This window comes from Palaemon carinicauda, chromosome 1 (assembly GCF_036898095.1).
Source record: "Palaemon carinicauda isolate YSFRI2023 chromosome 1, ASM3689809v2, whole genome shotgun sequence".
Classification (NCBI taxonomy): Eukaryota; Metazoa; Arthropoda; class Malacostraca; order Decapoda; family Palaemonidae; genus Palaemon; species Palaemon carinicauda.
Window position 1 is genome coordinate 116,930,489 of NC_090725.1, and position 20,216 is coordinate 116,950,704.

At 35.2% G+C, this 20,216-nt stretch overlaps 1 pseudogene; it reads right to left on the minus strand.

Annotated features, from left to right (window-relative positions):
* LOC137656261 (toll-like receptor 2) overlaps positions 1-20,216 on the minus strand; it is a 98,542-nt pseudogene that overhangs the window by 72,934 nt on the left and 5,392 nt on the right.

Below are 20,216 nucleotides of genomic sequence, written 5' to 3' on the forward strand. Positions count from 1 at the left end.
GGGTTAGGCAATTTTCGGTAGGAATTACACTAGATTTATTTCTGATGGCAAATGAGCTCATCTAATTATAATCAACTAATTTTAAAGAATTCAGTGCACCCAATTCAACAATTAAAATAAATGTTATGATTTCCAATTTTGTTTTATCTGTAGTTTAAAATTCTCTCAATGGGTATGCTTACAGATAATTTCAAACTCAGTAAATTTTTTCGTTAGGCTTCTAATTTCTATACAGCAAAGTGGCCGGCAAATGTTGGGATAACATTGATATATATATATATATATATATATATATATATATATATATATATATATATATTTATATATATATATATTAGGGCTATATAACAACAAAAAACAAATGCAGCCGTTTCTAGTACACTGCAGAAAAAATGGCCCAATATACATCCTTAGGCATGTTGGGGATTTGGCCATATTCATCACCACACTGGCCAATGCAGATTGGTGATGGTGGAAGATTTTATTCTTATTTTTCACAGCAAACCAACCAATTATGGGTGGCCCTGACTAGTACAAGTTTAATTTTGGATTTTAAAGAATCTAAAAGATCAGAATTGCGAATCATTGGAAATCCTTTTCTCACAGATCTCACAATCAATACCTTGTTCAAACCAGGTTTCACCACTTTACCATCAAATGATTTACATAATCTCTTTGTATAAATTAACTTTAACATGGGGAAGTCAAGCTATTTGAAGAAGAAGACGAGATTTTACAACTTACCGGAGATATTGAGCGAGAAACTGTTATTGCGTAAAGCAGAGAGCAATGAAGGAGGTATTTCTTTCAGGCGATTATTCGAGACGTCCAGCACTTCCATAATCCCAACATCATTCTGGTTATGAGATTGCTGGTTGGTCAACAAGTCTTCTTCCACTTTGATTATTCTCAATATACAATTCGAGAGATTCAAGTAGATCATCTTATGGATGAAATCTGCAAAGTAAAATAATAATTTTCATTTGGAAAAAAATATAAATGAAGTATAATAGATTAAAAAATGTTACATTTCTTACAATTTCTATATTGTTTTTATCTGCATCTGCATATGTATATATATATATATATATATATATATATATATATATATATATATATATATATATATATATACACATATATACACATATGTCGGTAGTAGGTAGTAGGTTGGCCAGGGCACCAGCTGCCCTTGAGATACTACCATTAGAGAGTCATTGGATCCTTTGACTGGCCAGACAGTAATGCATTGGATCCCTCTCTCTGGTTACGGCTTATTTTTTCTTTGCCTACACATACACCGAATAGTCTGGCCTATTCTTTACGGATTCTCGTCTTTCCTCATACACCTGCCAACAATGAGATTACTAAACACTTCTTCACCCAAGGGGTTAATTACTGCACTGCAATTGTTCAGTTTACTTTCCTCTTGGTAAGGGTAGAAGAGACTCTTTAGCTATGGTAAGCAGCTATTCTAGGAGGACACTCCAAAATTAAACCATCGCTCTGTAGTCTTGGTTAGTGCCATAGCTTCTGTACCATGGTCTTCCACTGTCTTGGGTTAGAGTTCTCTTGCTTGAGGGTACACTCGGGCACACTATTCAATCTTATTTTTTTCTCTTCCTCTTGTTTTTTTTCTTTTTTTTTTTTTAATGGTGTGATGGACAGGCTTAATAGAAGGGCCATAGATGCCTGGTGGTTTATCAAGAGGTTGTCTTTTCGTTATCTGATTCTTTTTCTTCTCAAAACCATCCTTACTGTCCTCCCTGCACTTGAAGTGGCTATCCTGGAGGGTATTTAGCCTTGCATGGTGTATCGGCTCCTCCATGTTGACCAGTTTTTCCGACTTTTTACTATAGTCTATGGGTTTGATCAATCGCTTTATTTATAATTCTGTACATATTGCTTTTGTTGTAATTCTTGTTAATCTAGTTTTTAAGTACAACGTCTCTTTTTTATTAATATTAATTCTTATACTGTCTAGAGACATTGAGCAAAATCCGGGACCAGTACGTCCTAGATTTCGTCAATGTCGTCTTCTGTATTGCAATATCCGTGGTCTTCATGCAAATATTCAAGACCTGACAGTTGTGTCCAGACTGTATGATATTCTTTTGTGCTCAGAAACTTTGGTTTCTAATATGAGGAACTCATCTGAGCTCCTTATAACTGATTTTAAGAAGCCCATAATGTTGAAACGTATTTCCATCCCTAGGGCCAGGGGAATGGTGGTGTATATTAGGACCAAGTACCCTGCTTCTCATAAGTTCTGCTATGAATGTGGATGTCATGAGATTCAGGTAATAAAAGTTTGTGGCAGGCATAACAGCTTTTATTTGTGTTCGATCTAACGGAATCCAGACATCTTTGATTGTCTTCTGACCATCATGGCTGAGATACAAGAAGATGATAGAAAGGCTTCTTTTGTCGTTGTTGGTGATTTTAATGCTCACCATAGGGAGTGGTTAAATTCTATCTTTCCTACCGATCGCCATGACTTAAGAGCTTTAGATTTTGCCTCTGAATCAGGCTGTGAGCAAATGATAAGTGAAGCTACTCACAGGTCTGGTAATTGCTTGGACCTTGTATACACTGACTCCCCTGGCATTATAACTAGTAAGGTTGGTTCTCCAGTCAGGACATCTGGTCATGCCTTGATTTCAGTAGTAGTGAAGACTGAGCAACCTGTCCCTGATGTATCATACCCTTGTAAAATTTATATGATATCTCAAGCAAACTGGAATGGGATTTTGCATGATCTTTTGTGCTTGAATTGGTCACAATTATATAGTAGTGTTGATCCTTTTGTCCCTTTGAATGAGAATCTAGTCACCATATTTTATAGGCATATCCCTTCTCGTGTGCTAAGGTACCGAGTGAAGGACGAGCCGTGATTCAGTGATGATTGTAGACGTGCTTATTTGGAGAAGCAGGAGGCCTATCATCTTTGGAAAGGTAACAGATCAGATTTGACCTGGAATAATTATACTCAGCTTAGAGCTTTTGCTCAGAGAGTTTATGTCTCAACGGAAAAGGAATACAATTATCCATAAAAAAACATTTCTGGTACAACTCAGGAACATAAATTGTGGTCTACCCTTAAATCTGCACTCTTTGTTGTAGATTCAACAGTTCCTCCTTTACTTAAACCAGATGGCTCAGTCTCTCACTGTCCAAAAGTTGGCTGATGTTTTTGACAGTAAACAGAGTAATGAAAAACTTGAACTTCCTCATTCATGTTTTCCTGAGGCTAAACTAACTAGTTTAGCTTTTTGATCTCGTGAAATTAAAGCTCTGTTGATGGACCTTGATGCTTATGGAGGTGTAGACCCAAATGGTATTTTTCTTTGTTTTTTATAAAGACTACTGATTTCTTAGCTCCAAAGTTATCTGTTATTTTGAACAAGTTAGCAAGAAGAGGAGCTTTTAGCACTTGTTGGAGAATTGGTAATGTTACTCCTTTATGTAAATGTGTTTGTGGTAGCTCAAGTCCAACTGATTACCGCCGAATTTCCATAACTCCCATATTATCTAAAGTTTTTGAACGTCTTTTGGCAAAACATCTTAATAGGTCTGCTGAAGGTAATCATCTATTCCCCAGTTTGCAATTTGGTTTTCGTAAAGGCCTTGGAGCATGTGATGCCCCTCTTACAATCCCCAATGCTGTACAGAAATCCCTTGATTGTAGTCAGGAAGTTCGTATTGGCCTTGATTTTAGTGCTGCCTTTGGCCGTGTTAATCATGAGGCCCTTGTTTTCAAGCTGAAACAGTTGGGAGTGGATGGGTCGTTTCTTAGCATTGTTATTGATATTTTAAGTAATAGATCTCAAAGAGTTGTTGTTTCTGGCACCATAGTGAGTATAGGAATGTGATATCTGGTGTTCCACAGAGTAGTGTTCTTGGTCCATTACTTTTCTTACTATATACACATGACATGTGGTTTGGTCTAGAAAACAAGCTTGTTGCATATGCAGATGATGCTACTCCCTTTGCATCAATTCCATCCCCTGAATGTTGATGTGGGGTTGCTGAATCCCTTAATAAAGACCTAGCTAAAATTAGTGCATGGTGTAAATTATGGGGTATGAAGTTGAATCCCAATAAAATCGAAGTATGATTGTAAGTAGGTTAAGGACAGTGGCTCCTCAACATCCGGATCTCAGTACTGATAATGTTTCTTTTACTTTGTATGACTCTTAAAATTTTAGGTGTGATTCTCGACACCAAATTTACTTTTGAAAAACACATTAGGTTTATGTCTTCTTCAATTGCACAAAGAATTGGCTTATTGAGAAAGTCTTTCAAGAATTTTGGTGATCAATCTATTCTGAAGAAGTGTTTTAATTCTTTCATTCTACCTTGTTTCGAGTATTGTTCTTCTGTCTGGTCTTCAGCTGCGGATTCTCATCTTAATTTGTTGGACAGAAACTTACGGTCCATTAAATTTCTTATTCCTGATCTAGATACTATTCTTTGGCACCGTCATTCAATTAGTTCATTATGCATGTTGCATAAGATTTTTCATAACTCTGACCATTCTTTACATTCAGATCTTCCTGTTCGTAATACTAGGCAGGCAGTTAATTCTAATAGCCAGGCCTTCTCCACCATGAGGCTCAATACTATACAGTAATCTAGAAGTTTTATTCCAGTTGTGACCAAGTTGTGGAGTGATCTTCCTAATCGGGTAGTTGAATCAGTAGAACTACAAAAGTTCAAAGTTGCAGCAAATGTCTTTATGCTGACAGGCTGACATAAGTCTTTTTATAGTCTATATATGACATTTCTGTTTTGACGCGGTTACTTTTTTTAGAATGATTTATTGTTAATTTGTTCTCATCATTTATTTATTTTCTTTTTTCCTTTCCTTACTGAGCTATTTTTCTCTATTGGAGCCCTTGGGCTTATAGCATCTGGCTTTTCCAACTATGGTTGTAGCTTGGATAGCAATAATAATAATAATAATAATGATAAATATACATATATTTATATATATAAATATACATATATTTATACATGTATACATATATATACATATGTATAAACATATATATATATATATATATATATATATATATATATATATATATATGTACGTACATATATATATATATATATATATATATATATATATATAAATATATAATATACATATATATATACATATATAATATATAAATACATATATATACATATATAATATATAAATATATATATACATGTATATACATATATATACATATATAATATATAAATGCATATATATATATATATATATATATATATATATATATATAAAATAAATATATATATATATATATATATATATACATATATATATATATATATATATATATATATGTATATATATATATATATATATATATATATATATATATATATATGTACATATGCATATATAAATATATATTTAATTATATATATATATATATATATATATATATATATATATATATAAATATATGTATATATATAAATTTGTATATAAATATAAATATATATATGTATATATATTATAAAGAATATATATATATATATATATATATATATATATATATATATATATAAACGTATATATATTTGGTATATATGTATAAAGATGCATATAAATATGTATATAAACAAACATTTACATGCATTTATAAAGACACATACTATATATATATATATATATATATATATATATATATATATATATATATATATATATATTGCATATGCATATTAGGATTTTACATAGGTGTGTATATACATCTATTTAAACATACATGTATATATGCATGATAATTGTGACCACTGGTATCAGTTATTATTTTTATTCTAGTCTACATTAACTAGAAAACTCTTCATAGTCTTAGAACAATAGAAAGAAACTAAACTTGGGCTGTATTTTGAGGCTGCTTTAACAAGGGAGTTTTATATATTTGACTCTTTCATTATTTGATTGTTTTTGTCTTTCTAAGGCTCTACCAGTAGCTTGCTTGATACTCTAGCTATGTCTTTTCTCGTTTCGTTATTATTAGACTTATATAGCTCTATGTAGTCGTAACATTTAAACATTATTAAAGATATTACATATAGTTTTCTCACACACTATAACAAAATGTCATAAAAATTAAAGAAAACTTTCTTACCGGCATGAAATGTGATGACACTCAATTTATCGTTCCCAGAAATATCAAGGTGCTTTAGCTTCTGTGGATGAAATATACCAACTATAGTTATCTTCACTTCATTAAAAAGATAAGAAATTAGTTAAATTTTCTCCATCACCAGATCTAGCCTAGGGAAATAAGTATTTCGTTGTATACTGCAAAAATAACCTTAAATAATCGAAATAAAAAAAAAAAAATTATTTTGATGTAGGAAAAATCTATTTTTGGGTACCCGATCGTCCTTGTTTTCGCGTTTACTCGTTTTATTGTGCAAGATTCATGTTAGCTATTAGTTTTCTAGCATTGCGAAGCTTTGGGCTCTATTTTGAGTTTGCATTTACATTGCATTTTTCTAATTTATGTTTTTGTGGGTGCGTGTCAGTTTCGGTTAGCCTAGCCTAGACGCAGTAACTTTTTAGTTAAAGACGGACTCGCCGATGTCGTTTTGGTCTATAGTTCCGGATTCGTTAACAGTGGTTTTTTACTTTGGGGAGGTTTTGCTCAGTTATACTAGTTTTTTGAGTCTTTTGATCCACTTGCTGGCGTTTTTTCGGTATTTTGACCATTTAGGCTCTTGGCCATCGTGGTACAAGCATTCGAGAATTTTCAGAGCTAGGTATGGGCACTTTTTAGAGCTCCCCTTTGCGAAGGGTGAGCTCATTTATTTGAATATAAGTCGGTTCGCTGGCTTTCTGTACTTTCTATACTTTCTTTTGACTTGTCGCATTCAGGCCTAGCCTATCCTTCAACGGTGTTTCATTGGTCCGCCGTGCTACATTCATTTGAGATTTCTCATGCTCGGTTCTGGCAGTTCTTTCGCGTTCCCCTTTGCGAAGGGTGAGCTCAAAATGTCGGTGCGCTGACTCTAGTGTTCTGCCGTTTCCTAATCTCTGGGATTTTAAGAATGAATTGCATTTGATTTTGTTTTTACTTTTGTTTTTTGGCATACTACCCCATGTCGTTACCTTCCCCTGCGGTTGGTCTTCCCGATACTGACATCGACCTTAGATTTATTTATATGATGCTGTGTTTTTTGCAGTTGTTCTTTGAGAGGCCTAATCCCGTAGGGGTCCTGACCCTCCAGAGCCATTAGCATACCTCTCTATAAAGGAGTGAGTTGTTAGACTGACGGCCGTGCCGGTACTTACGGCTTTGTCGTTTCCGACGGCATTCCTAATCTTAGGCATGTAATAGTGATATGTCGCTATTTACGGAGGTGTCGCCTATGACGTCACAGCCTCCTTATACGGCATTTCGTTTCTGTGGAAATTATTTCTGTTTGACCTTGCCGCTATACTTAGCAAAACTGTCGTTACTGGCGGCAGGTCTAGCCATTTAATAGGGGAATGGCTATATGCCTCTGCTTTGGGAAGAGCCTTGGGTGGTGACAGTGCCGTTACCTAGAGTGCTGTTATTACCGGCAACATTTGTACCTTTATTGCATACGTTTTTCCCTTCCTTTTGAGACCGCTTTCTATAAGGTGAGCGCTCTACTATCTGTCGATGAGTACAATTCCAGATTAACATAAAGACCTTACTTCTACTACTTGCGAGGTTTCTTTATGTATGCCGGCCATGGAGGTCTCTTTTACGAAAGGTCTTCCGTGGCTAGGCTTAGTAATAACCACTACGTTTGGTTAATTGTTTCTATCAATTTATCCAGTTCCCTTGGAGGGTGTGGATTGGATTTATGATTGGTAGCATACCCTAGTCGGACAATTCTCTCGAGACTGACCATATATACATATGATCAGAGCCCAAGTCCCATCACCACCCAAGCTAAGACCAGGGAGGGCCATGCAATGGCTACTGATGACTCAGCAAATGGACCTATAGGCAACATCCCAACACTCCATCCATATCTCACAAGGATGGTGGAGTTGCTGACACAAGAAACTATCGAGCTTTAGCGGGTCTCGAACTCCAGAAAGCAGAACTGTTTGCATTGGATGAGAGAGAGTTGGGAAATGATAAAGGTAAAGGTAAAGGGTTAGGGTAGCCGATGTGGTGACGCCCCTGACTGGTGATCGGTAGACTGCTGTTCAAGTCCCGTTCAAATTTCCCTTGGTCGCTGCAACCTCCCCATCCTTGAGAGCTAATAATTGGGTATTTGGAGGAGCCTATAGCTATATCTGCTGAGTCATCAGTAGCCATTACCTGGCAATCCTTGGTCCTAGCTTGGGTGGAGAGGGGCTTGGGTACTGATCATATGTATATATGGTCAGTCTGTAGGACATTGCCCTGCTTGCTAGGGCAATGTCACTGTCCCTTGCCTCTGCTATTCATGAGTGGCCTTTAATCCTATAACACATGTGAAAGGATGGATAAAAATGTTTTGTGATTGTTAGGTGATGTGGAAATATTAGAGAACTAATTTATAAAGAAAAATGTTTGATGGGCTGGAGGAAAAGACCTAAAGACTGTAGACTCGTGTAATTTGAGGAACCAGGACACACGTATAAACAAACATATGCTAACTGCTTAAGTCATGAGACGGAGACCTTTGGGAAGACCTAGGAAGTTGGAATAGATGCCGCATGGAAGATGTCGACAGGGAGGGAATTTAAATTGATAACGAATGGATTTAGCTCAAGATAAAGGGGGCTGGAGACGTCTTTCGAGAGCGGTCATGGGTCAATGAGTGGCCCAACTACCAATGAGTAGAGTAGTAGTAGAAGGAAGTGTTGGAGTGAGGGTGAAAATAATCTGAAGGTGAATGGGGTCTGTATAGTCAATGAAATTACTAATGTAGGAAACAAAAATCTTCAACAAAAAGGTTTTATATTTAACAAAAGGACAACAGGTTAGACGTGGCTAAAATAGCATTCTTTTCTTAGTATTAATATAATAAATATATTAAGGCAGAAACTCCTTTTACTATTTTTTTAAATGAGTTATCTCACTTATGCTCACCAACATATAAAATAAGCAAAAACAAACACTAATATTACCTTATTGGAATTGAAAATATCTGGATCACCGAGATAAGTTATTCCAGTAGAGTGCACGTTCAAATACTCCAGGTTTGGCAAATTTTTCAGTTGATATGGCAGATGTTTATCTGAGAAGGAAAATTAAAATCACTGTGAGAGAGAGAGAGAGAGAGAGAGAGAGAGAGAGAGAGAGAGAGAGAGAGAGAGAGAGAGAGAGAGAGAGAGAGAGAGAGAGTCACAAGTGCAACCTGAAATTGTTAAATCTCATGGTTGTGGTTATAGGAGAGGTATATGACGATCCAATTATACAATTTGAAAAAGGATGGATCTTAAGAATAAGAATAAGTATGTGAAGAAGAGAAATTTTTAGGTCAATTATTTTTCCAATACGAAGATTAAAGACTGATGTTAGGATCATTATCATCTTGAATGTATCATTCACACCATTACTATATATATATATATATATATATATATATATATATATATATATATATATATATATATATATATATATATATATATAATGTAAATTAAACATAATAAATTAACTAATAAGTGTATGCAATTACCCCAATTAACAAGGAAAACAGAATACCTTCATAATAATGTCATGCGCTTATCTTTTTTATTGACCAACCTTATGGCCTTTCTCATTTAAATTAAATGATTGATTTCAACCACCAAATTGAAAACATTCCCTCATCAGATGAAATGAACAGATGTTCATTTGTCACTAATGTTGGAGCCGCTGGGCTTATAGCATCCTGCTTTTCCAACTAGGGTTGTAGCTTAGCATTTAATAATAATAATGATAATAATAATAATAATGATAATAATAATAATAATAATAATAATAATAATAATAATAATAATAATAATAATCACATTACCACCAATATACTTCTATGTTGAACCTTATCTAAAAGTGGTGTCTCTCCTTATTTATTCATTTTAGTTTCCTTCGTTATATCATCAAACTATCAACCCCCACAAGCATTCTAAAATTCAAATTCTTTGCAGCTTCCTAAACTACCTCTCCTCTGTCCCCTATTCTAATAGAAGACACTTTAGGTTTTGTAAGCGGTTCTTGTCTGCGAGTGACTCCGAAATCAAACCGTTGAGATACTACAGCTAGAGAGTTTTACTGGCCAGACAGTACTACATTGGATCCATCTCTCTGGTTGCGGTTCTTTCCCTTTGCCTACACATACACCGAATAGTCTGGCCTATTCTTTAAAGATTCTCCTCTGTCCTCATACACCTGACAACGCTGAGATTACTAAACAATTCTTCTTCACCCAAGGGGTTAACTACTGCACTGCAATTGCTCAGTAGCTACTTTCCTCTTGGTATTGGTAGAAGAGACTCTTTAGCTATGATAAGCACCTCTTCTGAGAGAAGGACACTCCAAAATCAAACCATTGTTCTCTAGTCTTGGGTAGTGCCATAGCCTCTGAACCATGGTCTTAAAAGACAGACCTGATAGATCAACATGTGTGGTCGAGGTATTATTAACCACGTGAAACAACAGGGAAAAGTTGCTGCTGCAGCTATACCAACACGCTTGAGTGATGATCAGGCAGACAGGAAGTGGCACATATGCACACATGACAGTGATAATGAAAAATGTTGTTGTCCAGTAACTGACCGAGTTACAGTCGATGGTAAGGTCGTTTGACAACCATCACCACAGTGAGATATTTCAGTCAACCGAGGTCTTCTTAGAAGTAGACATTCATGGGTGGCACAAATGAGAGAGAGAGAGAGAGAGAGAGAGAGAGAGAGAGAGAGAGAGAGAGAGAGAGAGAGAGAGAGAGTGTGTCACAAATGCAACCTGAAATTGTTAAATCTCATGGTTGTGGTTATAGGAGAGGTATATGACGATCCAATTATACAATTTGAAAAAGGATGGATCTTTGGAATAAGAATAAGTATGTGAAGAAGAGAAATTTTTAGGTCAATTATTTTTCCAATACGAAGATTAAAGACTGATGTTAGGATCATTATCATCTTGAATGTATCATTCACACCATTACTATATATATATATATATATATATATATATATATATATATATATATATATATATATGTGTGTGTGTGTGTGTATATATATATATATATATATATATATGTATATATATATATATATATATATATATATATATATATACATATAATGTAAATTAGAAATAATAAATTAACTAATAAGTGTATGCAATTACCCCAATTAACAAGGAAAACAGAATATCTTCATAATAATGTCATGCTCTTATTTTTTTATTGACCAACCTTATGGCCTTTCTCATTTAAATTAAATGATTGATTTCAACCACCAAATTGAAAACATTCCCTCATCGGATGAACTGAACAGATGTTCATTTGTCACTAATGTTGGAGCCCCTGGGCGTATAGCATCCTGCTTTTCCAACTAGGGTTGTAGCTTAGCATTTAATAATAATAATAATAATAATAATAATAATAATAATAATAATAATAATAATTACATTACCACCAACATACTTCAATGTTGAACCTTATCTAAAAGTGGTGTCTCTCCTTATTTATTCATTTTAGTTTCCCTCGTTATATCCTCAAACTGTCAACCCCCAAAAGCATTCTAATATTCAAATTCTTTGCAGCTTCCTAAACTGCCTCTCCTATGTCCCCTATTCTAATAGAAGACACTTTAGGTTTTGTAAGCGGTTCTTGTCTGCGAGTGACTCCGAAATCAAACCGTTGAGATACTACAGCTAGAGAGTTTTACTGGCCAGACAGTACTACATTGGATCCATCTCTCTGGTTGCGGTTCTTTCCCTTTGCCTACACATACACTGAATAGTCTGGCCTATTCTTTAAAGATTCTCCTCTGTCCTCATGCACCTGACAACACTGAGATTACTAAACAATTCTTCTTCACCCAAGGGGTTAACTACTGCACTGCAAAGCTCAGTAGCTATTTTCCTCTTGGTAAGGGTAGAAGAGACTCTTTAGCTATGATAAGCACCTCTTCTGAGAGAAGGACACTCCAAAATCAAACCATTGTTCTCAAGTCTTGGGTAGTGCCATAGCCTCTGAACCATGGTCTTAAAAGACAGACCTGATAGATCAACATGTGTGGTTGAGGTATGATTAACCACGTGAAACAACAGGGAAAAGTTGCTGCTGCAGCTATACCAACACGCTTGAGTGATGATCAGGCAGACAGGAAGAGGCACATATGCACACATGACAGTGATAATGAAAAATGTTATTGTCCAGTAACTGACCGAGTTACAGTCGATGGTAAGGTCGTTTGACAACCATCACCACAGTGAGATATTTCAGTCAACCGAGGTCTTCTTAGAAGTAGACATTCATGGGTGGCACAAATGAGGGAAGACTATACAAATTCTGTGATTGCTGCAATAAGCGTCCGTATCTCTCGTACGGGCCGCCCTAGTGCAAGAGCCTGTGTCTTGCTATAGGCAAGGCGTTCTAAAACGATCGAACGAACAAGCATCCATAATGGAAGTGAAAGGCAGCAATCTGAATGATAAAGAGACTGAAATGATATATATCGACCACTACTGCAGAAATACTCTTTGCCTGATGCAAAAAAAAAAAAAAAGCAACATGAAATAGAACTATTTTCCTAAAATTCGGGTTGGAGACTCGCTCTCAGTTTTGCAATCTATATATACAAAGATTGCGATAGCTTTCCAACCCAAAGCGCCAACCCAGCCAAAGGGGTTAAGAAAGAAAATACTCGTATACACACTAGGCAGCTAGTGAATACTCAAAACTGTGAATATTTATTTCACAATAACCAATTATTGGCAGATCTTGTGATGGCTATGCAAAACCACATTAGATAGCTTGAACCCAAAGAACATGTCCTGGTATTCACACAATAACTAAACACAAGATGCATCATTTAGTACAATGTCTTCAAGGAAAGGCAGTGGAGAGCAACCTTTAATCTGAGAAAGAGGAGGTTATAGTTAGCAACCGAGGGGATCTCAGTATTTACTGGCAGTGTGGGGATGAGCGGAGTGCCCCGCTCCTGAGTCTTGCAATTCCTACTCAGGTCAGGCCTATGGTTATCTCTCAAGAGATTTGCCAACAAAAAAAAAAAAAAAAATGAGTAAGGCACCCAATATCCCGCCCAAAAGCCTTGGACGAGGGGACAGGCAGCCAAGGTAGGTGGGTAAAGGAAAGACTTATATTTCCCCCATGTTGCAACAACAGCATTCAACAAAGAAGCTAGGATCCTGACCACAATGAGAGGGGTGGGGCCAATTACCATAGAGTTGAGGCTCTTTCCTCAGGACCATTAACCTCACCCCTGTACAGTAGTACTAATGGGAAAGACAACAGGGGTCTGGAATAAGGATTAGAAAAAAGCTTTGATTTTTTTGAGGTTTCTGTTTTCTCACCTTTTCTTTTAGGATCATGATCAGAAACATTTTCTGGGTCACATTGAAAAAATATAAACCCACCTAATACAGTTTATTCAGAAACAAAGTACAATAACTACAAAATTCGTATTTATTATACATTTTATATGACGAATAGTTTTTCTTATGCGTAAGAAGCATTTTTTTTGCCCACATAAGTCAAAATTTAATATAGATAGACATATTTTATTGCAAGTCTGATTATTCTGTCGTGAAATACTTGAAAGGAACATTGATATGGAACTGTGATTAATTTAAATATTAAGAACATTGTTTTGAAGGGTTATTCTGTTTGGGAATCAGTTCCAACATGAATTTCAAAAGGTAGTTAACGAAATTGTTAGCAGTATCTGACCAGAAGAAATATGAATTACCCAAAATATGAAGTCTATTAGCTTTCATTGGAATGAGCACTACAGTAGGGAATAAAACTAATGACCTACAGCCCACCAGCATAGACAACCTAATCAAATTTCTATTGTATCCCATCTGCCTTTTTACAGGGAAATATACTTTATCAAAGAATATTTCTATTAAAAAAAGATAGAAATACTATTTACTCATATGATTTAAAACCTTAGTAAGACTGAGTGTGTGCATCTTTATTTCAGAAAGCAATATGAAAACTTTGGGATGATAATACATTTTCAAACCTATACTACAAAAATTCACGTTACTTACCAAGAGTTTTAAGGGCACTGCCTCTCATGGAAAGATTGGTGAGGGAATCTAGATTTCCTAGGTTAACAAGAGACTGAGCATCAAAGTCAGGATTACCGCTTAGATCCATCTTCTTTAAAGACTTCAGAAACTGTAAAATTAGAAAAAAAATAGCAACTTGGTAGATAATATTGAATCATGAAGACTATGCTATTCAACCATTGGTTCTGTTAGATTTTAGAAAATGTTTTAAAATACATAGTTTGTAAAACCAAAAAGTTACTTTTATCTCTTTCTGACAATAATTTCCTCTAAAAGGAAATAATACACCTATTCTAAAGAGGATATTTCAATAAATGAAAATAATTTTACACAAAAGCACTACTAACGATACTAAATTAAATTTGTTTTATCCTTAATCAGCTACAAACCAGAACAAACTTGTCACCTACGAACTGCATTATTGCAAGAGCCCATACTTGGCCACAAGGGACAGACAATCTACAACAATAAAAACAAAAGAACTACATCTGTTTATATATATATGTGTGTCCCTATACACATTAAAGTATATTACAGTAGGTTTAGCACACATATCATAAATTGAATTTAGATATGTAAAGCCAAAAAGGTTATATTGTAGTACACTTCCATTCACAGACTTAGACGGAATGAAAAAAAAAAAAAACGATTGGACGGGACTGCTTTCCTGACGCTTTAGCTAAGCCAAGGACAAAGTGTTCGCATATCTACAAGGAATACTGAAGGAATGATTTGAAGTTCTCTGGCATCCTGACATCGAAGGTTATTGACGACAAGGAATACTGAGGAACTTGAAAATGTTCAAGAGTAAATTGCCCTAATCAATAAATTCTGGTACGTCTTTAGATTCCCGAAAAGTACCGTAGGGTCTAAATATATAGCAATATTTATAAAAATGGGCTTGAAATTTTTAGTAAGTTCTTTCAAGACATCCGTTACCTATGCTCATTTAGCATCAAATTTATATAATTTAAATTTATAGAAGCAATGAAGACTTATACATCAATATTCATACCTGGGTTTCAGACGAACTATTGAAGAAGGTTAATTTTGCTTCACTTATTGTAAGAGACTCCATATGAATCTGTCCAAGATGTTGTGGAAAATTAAAGACACCTCCAACGGACTCTATTGCAATTTCAAAACTATTATTGTCACCCTGAAAAAATAAGGCATTTAGTCAGATAAAAAATAAATGAACAGAAACAAACTATACTTCCTAACTTATGTATAAAATATATACTTTAAACTCTATAGGAATATTTATGACACAAGAGAATTAATGCAACTTGGAGACAAGGTAATGAATCTAAAATTACTTCAAACATTTGCATCTGTAAAGAAATAAAAAACACACCTGAATGAAATGTTTGTCGAATGCCAAAACGTCCGGGCACCTCAGTATAGAGATTGAGGTATCTTTTGGTTCCTCAGAGCAGATCTTAGTGTCATTATTGATCTCATTAACTTCCACTGTATCATTCAAGTCACTGCCAACACTGGTACTTGTATCATTCAAGACACTGCCCAAATTTGGTTCTTCTGATAACACTCCATCTGAATCTGACTCTGAACTTGAGACATTATTACCGTGACACCTAGCAATATTTCCTAGGCAGATTACAAAAAATATCGTCTTTAAATGTAGCTGCATTTTTTCAGAGGTAATTCTGCTGATCCTGAAAAAAAAAGAAAAAATGTTAATGTGATAAACGAATATGCAAATAGAAATCGAAGAACACTTAAAAAGATCTACTCATTGTAAACACCCACAAAGATATTACAAAACATAAAACAATAATGATTATATCAATATTTTATGGATTCCCAACCTAAGGTACATGTGCCACTGGACCAGCAGAACATTTTTACTCTTCAGGAGGGTATATTGGATCAGAGAGAAGATCCAGTACTGCGCAATATATAAGGTAATCTGCAATGAGATTGAATGATAAAATTATATCACAATATCAACTACATTATTTCCCTTTTTTTATTCTCAATCTTTTGGGGACACAGGAATCTATAAAAATACCAAAGGGGTACCGAAAAATAAAAAAAAAAAGTTGGGAACCCTTACGCTATGGTAATAACAACTAATATAATACGTAAGATATGCAGAGCTTCATGTAATAAATGCGAAAAAAAACTATTGCAATCAATAAAAGGCAATCTTCTTCTTTGTCTGCATCTTTTCCCACTTTTATGTGGGGTCGATGTTTCTGACCAGCTTTCTCCATCTACCTCTGTTCCACACTTCATCACCGGTTAATCCCTTTGATCGAAGGTCATACTTGATATAGTCCATCCACCTTCGCTTTGGTCTCCCTCTCCTTCTCGTTGTCTGTACCTCCATTTCCATCACCCTCCTCCCAATATACTGTTCATCTACTCTCATGACATGACCATACCACCTCTGTCTACTTTCTTGGATCTTATCTGATAGTTTTCTAACTCCTGTGGTACTCTTATTGGAAACGTCCCTGACTGATGCTCTGCTGGACGGGAGATCGAGTCCCGTTCAAACTCGATAATTTCGTGTAGCGTCTGTAATCTCACCATCCTTGTGAGTTAAGGATGATGGGATTTAGGAGACCCTATAGGTCTACCCGCCGAGTCATCAGCAGCCATTGAGGTCCTCCCCGGTCCTAGCTTAATGGAGAGGAGGCTTGGGCGCTGATCATATGGTTAGTGCCATAGCTTCTGTACCATGGTCTTCCACTGTCTTGGGTTAGAGTTCTCTTGCTTGAGGTTACGCTATCTCATTTCTCTCCTCTTGTTCATCTTCATCATCTCCTCCTAAGCCTATTGACGCAATATTTTATTTTTCCTTGTTTCCTTTCCTCTCAGGGCTATTTTCCCTGTTGGAGCCCTAGGGCTTAGTGCATCTTGCTTTTCCAACTAGGTTTGTAGCTTAGCAATTAATGATAATAATAATAATAATAATAATAATAATAATAATAATAATAATAATAATAATAATATATGGTCAGTCTTTATGACATTGCCCTCCTAGGGTATTATCACTGTTCCTTCCATCTGCCATTTATGAGTAACTTTTAAACGATGATACATGAAGCAGCAAAAAACACTAAATTGCAGTTTCCTTTCAATGACAATGAGTATGGTGTGATGCCTCACTTTTGTAATAACTGGAGAAAATATCAAGTATAGATGGAGTGCTTTCTCTCATTATTATTATTATTATTATCATTATTATTATTATTATTATTATTATTATTATTATTAATTGCTAATTAATAATAATAATAATAGTTGGAAAAGCAGAATGTATAAGCCCAGGGGCTCCAACAGGGAAAATAGCCCAGTGAGGAAAGGAAACAAGGAAAAATATAACCTATAAGAAATTTAACAAAATATGAGGAAGATAAATTATATAGAAAGGGAAGTTTTCTGAGGGAAATGCAAGGAACCTCATCAGTAGACATTAGATAAATAAAACACTGAAGAACATTTAAAACTAGAGGGACACTCTAGCTTTTTACAAAACAGTTAATCCCCGCAAGTCTAATCATTTTAAGATTAAAATTGAGGTTAGGATGCTGTTCACAAAAAAAAAAAAAAAAAAAAATACACACAAACACGGAAATAAGGGGTTAAACATAACCTCCTTCCAACTTCGTTGGCGGAGGTAATTATATAATTATTCTGAAGAATTTAGAACTTTTTGACAAAATGTGTCTTTAGCATTGACTAATAAAACCATTTTCAATACGTAATAAGACAGTGAACATCCCACATCTATTACCCAAGTAGTTCCTTGGCGGATGTCTTCACCCGCCTGACATTAATGGCGCCCATAAGACGTCATTGACTTTCCTTCGACCTTACAGCCTTTTAGGGAGGCATGTCCTTGGCGGTGCGAGGCATAAAAACTTTTGTGTCTCTCTCTCTCTCTCTCTCTCTCTCTCTCTCTCTCTCTCTCTCTCAGGTTTTTATAGTTTATATATGAAAGATCTAATTTAATGCTGCTACTGTTCTTTGTATATTTTGTTTTAATCGTTAATTACTACTCTTGTAGTTTTTCATGTCCTAGTATCCTTTCCTCAGTAGGTTATTTTTTCCTGTAGGAGTCTTTTGGCTTATATCATCTTGCTTTACCATTTAAGGTTATAGCTTAGCTTGTAATAATAATAATAATACTAATAATAATAATAATAATAATAATAATATGATTTTACCAAGAGAGAGAGAGAGAGAGAGAGAGAGAGAGAGAGAGAGAGAGAGAGATAGTAATTAGTTTAACGGTTGTTCATAGATGGATAGTGAAAGTGTTATTTTTATGTCTATAACTAAACGTTTGGCTTTGTTTTCCAAATCAGAGAGAGAGAGAGAGAGAGAGAGAGAGAGACAGAGAGAGAGAGAGAGAGAGAGAGAGAGAGTTATTAAACTTTTTTTTCTATGTCTATAACTAAACGTTTGACTTTATTCCAAATCCCAGAGAGAGAGAGAGAGAGAGAGAGAGAGAGAGAGAGAGAGAGAGAGAGAGAGAATTATTAGACTTTTTTTCTATGTTTATAACTAAACGTTTGACTATTTTCTAAATCCCAGAGAGAGAGAGAGAGAGAGAGAGAGAGAGAGAGAGAGAGAGAGACAGAATTATTAGACTTTTTTATGTCTATAACTAAACGTTTGACTTTCCAAATCCCAGAGAGAGAGAGAGAGTGAGAGAGGAGAGAGAGAGAGAGAGAGAGAGAGAATTATTAGACTTTTTTCTATGTCTATAACTAAACGTTTGACTATTTTCCAAATCCCAGAGAGAGAGAGAGAGAGAGAGAGAGAGAGAGAGAGAGAGAGTTATTAGACTTTTTTCTATGTCTATAACTAAACGTTTGACTATTTTCCAAATACCAGAGAGAGAGAGAGAGAGAGAGAGAGAGAGAGAGAGAGTTATTAGACTTTTTTTTCTATGTCTATAACTAAATGTTTGACCATTTTCCAAATCCCAGAGAGAGAGAGAGAGAGGAGAGAGAGAGAGAGAGAGAGAGAGAGAGATAGTAATTAGTTTAACGGTTGTTCATAGATGGATAGTGAAAGTGTTATTTTTATGTCTATAACTAAACGTTTGGCTTTGTTTTCCAAATCAGAGAGAGAGAGAGAGAGAGAGAGAGAGAGTGAGAGAGAGAGAGAGAGAGAGAGAGAGAGAGAGAGAGAGTTATTAGACTTTTTTTTCTATGTCTATAACTAAACGTTTGACTATTCCAAATCCCAGAGAGAGAGAGAGAGAGAGAGAGAGAGAGAGAGAGGAGAGAGAATTATTAGACTTTTTTTCTATGTTTATAACTAAACGTTTGACTATTTTCCAAATCCCAGAGAGAGAGAGAGAGAGAGAGAGAGAGGAGAGAGAGAGAGGAGAGAGAATTATTAGACTTTTTTATGTCTATAACTAAACGTTTGACTTTCCAAATCCCAGAGAGAGAGAGAGAGAGAGAGAGAGAGAGAGAGAGAGAGAGAGAGAGAATTATTAGACTTTTTTCTATGTCTATAACTAAACGTTTGACTATTTTCCAAATCCCAGAGAGAGAGAGAGAGAGAGAGAGAGAGAGAGAGAGAGAAAGAGAGAGAGAGTTATTAGACTTTTTTCTATGTCTATAACTAAACGTTTGACTATTTTCCAAATACCAGAGAGAGAGAGAGAGAGAGAGAGAGAGAGAGAGAGAGAGAGAGAGAGAATTATTAAACTATTTTTCTATGTCTATAACTAAACGTTTGACTATTTTCCTAATCCCAGAGAGAGAGAGAGAGAGAGAGAGAGAGAGAGAGAGAGAGAGAGAGTTATTAGACTTTTTTCTGTTTATAACTAAACGTTTGACTTTGTTTTCCAAATCCCAGAGAGAGAGAGAGAGAGAGAGAGAGAGAGAGAGAGAGGAGAGAGAGAGAGAGTAATTGGTTTAACGATTGTTCATAGATGGTAAAACTGTTAGTATAACTGAAGGTTGTTTG